This window comes from Populus nigra, chromosome 2, assembly GCF_951802175.1.
Source record: "Populus nigra chromosome 2, ddPopNigr1.1, whole genome shotgun sequence".
NCBI classification, from domain to species: domain Eukaryota; kingdom Viridiplantae; phylum Streptophyta; class Magnoliopsida; order Malpighiales; family Salicaceae; genus Populus; species Populus nigra.
This window is the reverse complement of record NC_084853.1, coordinates 8,136,884-8,141,883: the sequence shown is the minus strand read 5'-3', so window position 1 is coordinate 8,141,883 and position 5,000 is coordinate 8,136,884.

Sequence of the window (5,000 nt, the reverse complement as noted above, 5' to 3'; positions counted from 1 at the left end):
TCGCAAGACGGAGGCCAGGCCTCGGCAGCGGGCACGTCACGCCACGAGGTCGGGGATTGCGAGGAGAGCCAACGCATGGGCGCGCGCACGGCAATTTAATGCCACGCCCACGCCAGCGTAGAGCTCTCCTCGCAATCCCCAAGCTCGGCGGTCCGCACCAGCCGCGTCGGCCAGGCCTCCGACTTGCGAGCAGGGGCAGCGGCCACCGCCGCCGTGACGTCGCGGCAAGCAGACAGCCGCGCAGCAGCTGCCAGCACCTTGGCACAAGCACGGCAAATGAATGCCACGCCCACGCCGCGGATAAGCAGCCCCAACGCGCCCGACGGCTTGGAGCGGGTCCCGAAGACGGTGGCCGGAATCGGGTCGTCGCCGGCCGGAAAACAGGTCATCGATGCCGGCAATACTTCGGGCCATGAGGCCCCCCACCTTAGTCCGAGTTTAGCAACAGCCCACATATCCCCCGCGGCAGGCCTATGGGCGCCAGGCCAGCGCGCCCCATGGCCAGTCAGGGGGCACCCCCCTAAAGAGCAATAAGTGTCATTGAAGCTCTGGCAGGGGGAGACACTACTAGGTCCCAGCTGTCACCCCCCCTCTAAAAAATTCATTTCTTGGTATTTTGAGCTGAAATTTTGCACAGAGGTTGGCAAAAATCCAATCCAACTTTATTAATTTTTCCAGAATTTTTCGAGGTCGGGAAGTATTTTTTTTTATTTTCCTACCATTAAAAATCGAGGAAATCGGAAAAAATAGGAACCGGCTCGGAATGACCCCAAATTCAGTGGGCAGCCTCATAAAAATATGGCTGATTTTACTGGATTGATTTCATGTGGAAAGCACGACGTTTTGTTGTAGGAATGCGGGAACCCCGGCGGGGGGCCTGCCGCGGCCAGCGACGTCGGGCTGGCCCCTGCAGCGCCTAGCCTCTCCCACGCGGGGGGCAGGCCAGAGCGCGGGGGGCCAGGGCCCGAAGGCAGCCCCCCCGCGGGCGAGAGAGCAAGCCAGCAGGGGCTGTCGCCTGCCGCGGCCAGCGACGTCGTGCTGGCCCCTGCAGCTCCTAGCCTCTCCCACGCGGGGGGCAGGCCAGAACGCGGGGGGCCAGGGCCCGAAGGCAGCCCCCCCGCGGGCGAGAGAGCAAGCCAGCAGGGGCTGTCGCCTGCCGCGGCCAGCGACGTCGGGCTGGCCCCTGCCGCGGCCAGCGATGTCGGGCTGTCGCCTGCCGCGGCCAGCGACGTCGGGCTGGCCCCTACAGCGCCTAGCCTCTCCCACGCGGGGGGCAGGCCAGAACGCGGGGGGCCAGGGCCCGAAGGCAGCCCCCCCGCGGGCGAGAGAGCAAGCCAGCAGGGGCTGTCCGCGCGTCGCGCAGCGCGGCATGGCTGCGGGGGCCGCGCGCGCGCGCCCAAGCGCCCAAGGGCCCCCAAGGGCCCCAGGCCCTCAGGCCCCAGCGCCCCAGCGCCCAGCGCGGGCGGGCGCGCGCGCGCGTGTGGTCTTTGAGGGGCGCCGGCCTGGTGGCTCCCTAAAGAGCAATAAGTGTCATTGCAGCTCTGGCAGGGGGAGACACTACTAGGTCCCAGCTGTCACCCCCCCTCTAAAAAATTCATTTCTTGGTATTTTGAGCTGAAATTTTGCACAGAGGTTGGCAAAAATCCAATCCACCTTCATTAATTTTCCCAGAATTTTTCGAGGTCGGGAAGTATTTGTTTTAATTTTCCTACCATTAGAAATCGAGTAAATCCGCAAAACTAGGAACCGGCCCGGAATGACCCCAAATTCAGTGGGCAGCCTCATAAAAATATGGCTGATTTTACTGGATTGGTTTCATGTGGAAAGCACGACGTTTTCTTGTAGGAATGCGGGAACCCCGGCAGCTCGCCTGCCGCGGCCAGCGACGTCGGGGACGCTGGCCTGCGCTGTCGAGCCCGCGAGGGCTGTCTCCGCGGCAGGCCCCCCCTGAACGGGGCACGACAGGCCACCGCGCTGGCTCGTCCAGCGTCGACAGTCCCTCGTCCAGGTTTCAGATCGCGCCAAGTCGAACCCATGACCTGCTCAAGCCATCGTGCGCTGCCGAATTCGCATCTGCGTGTAGGCTGCCATTCCACGCGGCAGCCCCTGTTTTCGTCAGCGTGCCCCCCTGACGAATTTTCCTGCCTGGCCCAGTCCAGCGTCCAGCCCCTGTTCGTCGAAAAATCTGCGCTGCCGATTTTCCACGCGGCAGCCCCTCTTTTCGTCAGCGTGCCCCCCTGACGAATTTTCCTGCCTGGCCCAGTCCAGCGTCCAGCCCCTGTTCGTCGAAAAATCTGCGCTGCCGATTTTCCACGCGGCAGCCCCTCTTTTCGTCAGCGTGCCCCCCTGACGAATTTTCCTGCCTGGCCCGGCCAGTCCAGCCCCTGTTCGTCGAAAAATCTGCGCTGCCGATTTTCCACGCGGCAGCCCCTCTTTTCGTCAGCGTGCCCCCCTGACGAATTTTCCTGCCTGGCCCGGCCGGTCCAGCATCCAGCCCCTGTTCGTCGAAAAATCTGCGCTGCCGATTTTCCACGCGGCAGCCCCTGTTTTCCTCAGCGTGCCCCCCTGACGAATGTTCGTCGAAAAATCTGCGCTGCCGATTTTCCACGCGGCAGCCCCTCTTTTCGTCAGCGTGCCCCCCTGACGAATGTTCGTCGAAAAATCTGCGCTGCCGATTTTCCACGCGGCAGCCCCTGTTTTCGTCAGCGTGCCCCCCTGACGAATTTTCCTGCCTGGCCCAGTCCAGCGTCCAGCCCCTGTTCGTCGAAAAATCTGCGCTGCCGATTTTCCACGCGGCAGCCCCTCTTTTCGTCAGCGTGCCCCCCTGACGAATTTTCCTGCCTGGCCCGGCCAGTCCAGCCCCTGTTCGTCGAAAAATCTGCGCTGCCGATTTTCCACGCGGCAGCCCCTCTTTTCGTCAGCGTGCCCCCCTGACGAATTTTCCTGCCTGGCCCGGCCGGTCCAGCATCCAGCCCCTGTTCGTCGAAAAATCTGCGCTGCCGATTTTCCACGCGGCAGCCCCTGTTTTCCTCAGCGTGCCCCCCTGACGAATGTTCGTCGAAAAATCTGCGCTGCCGATTTTCCACGCGGCAGCCCCTCTTTTCGTCAGCGTGCCCCCCTGACGAATGTTCGTCGAAAAATCTGCGCTGCCGATTTTCCACGCGGCAGCCCCTGTTTTCGTCAGCGTGCCCCCCTGACGAATTTTCCTGCCTGGCCCAGTCCAGCGTCCAGCCCCTGTTCGTCGAAAAATCTGCGCTGCCGATTTTCCACGCGGCAGCCCCTCTTTTCGTCAGCGTGCCCCCCTGACGAATTTTCCTGCCTGGCCCGGCCAGTCCAGCCCCTGTTCGTCGAAAAATCTGCGCTGCCGATTTTCCACGCGGCAGCCCCTCTTTTCGTCAGCGTGCCCCCCTGACGAATTTTCCTGCCTGGCCCGGCCGGTCCAGCATCCAGCCCCTGTTCGTCGAAAAATCTGCGCTGCCGATTTTCCACGCGGCAGCCCCTGTTTTCCTCAGCGTGCCCCCCTGACGAATGTTCGTCGAAAAATCTGCGCTGCCGATTTTCCACGCGGCAGCCCCTCTTTTCGTCAGCGTGCCCCCCTGACGAATGTTCGTCGAAAAATCTGCGCTGCCGATTTTCCACGCGGCAGCCCCTCTTTTCGTCAGCGTGCCCCCTGACGAATTTTCCTGCCTGGCCCAGTCCAGCGTCCAGCCCCTGTTCGTCGAAAAATCTGCGCTGCCGATTTTCCACGCGGCAGCCCCTCTTTTCGTCAGCGTGCCCCCCTGACGAATTTTCCTGCCTGGCCCGGCCAGTCCAGCCCCTGTTCGTCGAAAAATCTGCGCTGCCGATTTTCCACGCGGCAGCCCCTCTTTTCGTCAGCGTGCCCCCCTGACGAATTTTCCTGCCTGGCCCGGCCGGTCCAGCCCCTGTTCGTCGAAAAATCTGCGCTGCCGATTTTCCACTCCGCAGCCCCTGTTTTCGTCAGCGTGCCCCCCTGACGAATTTTCCTGCCTGGCCCGGCCGGTCCAGCATCCAGCCCCTGTTCGTCGAAAAATCTGCGCTGCCGATTTTCCACGCGGCAGCCCCTGTTTTCCTCAGCGTGCCCCCCTGACGAATGTTCGTCGAAAAATCTGCGCTGCCGATTTTCCACGCGGCAGCCCCTCTTTTCGTCAGCGTGCCCCCCTGACGAATGTTCGTCGAAAAATCTGCGCTGCCGATTTTCCACGCGGCAGCCCCTCTTTTCGTCAGCGTGCCCCCTGACGAATTTTCCTGCCTGGCCCAGTCCAGCGTCCAGCCCCTGTTCGTCGAAAAATCTGCGCTGCCGATTTTCCACGCGGCAGCCCCTCTTTTCGTCAGCGTGCCCCCCTGACGAATTTTCCTGCCTGGCCCGGCCAGTCCAGCCCCTGTTCGTCGAAAAATCTGCGCTGCCGATTTTCCACGCGGCAGCCCCTCTTTTCGTCAGCGTGCCCCCCTGACGAATTTTCCTGCCTGGCCCGGCCGGTCCAGCCCCTGTTCGTCGAAAAATCTGCGCTGCCGATTTTCCACTCCGCAGCCCCTGTTTTCGTCAGCGTGGCCCCCTGACGAATTTTCCTGCCTGGCCCGGCCAGTCCAGCGCCCAGCCCCTGTTCGTCGAAAAATCTGCGCTGCCGATTTTCCCCGACGAACCTGCAGCTGCACAAATCCGCGCCGCCACTGCCCCATTGTCTGGACCAACAGTCTTTTCCATCAAGCCCTGGACTATAAATCGTCCAGACTCATCGCCAGCACCCGCTGCCGATTCTGCCGACTTTGCCGATTTCGTCGGCGCTGCCGATTCCAACACTGCACCCACCGTGTCTAAACCAGCGCTGTTTCGTCAGCGTGTCCCCTTGATGAATTTCCCTGCCTGGCCTGGACAGTCCATCTTCCAGCCCATGTTCATCGAAAAATCTGCGCTGCCGATTTCCCCGACGAACCTGCAGCTGCACAAATCTGCGCTGCCGATTTCCCCCCCTGTCGGCATG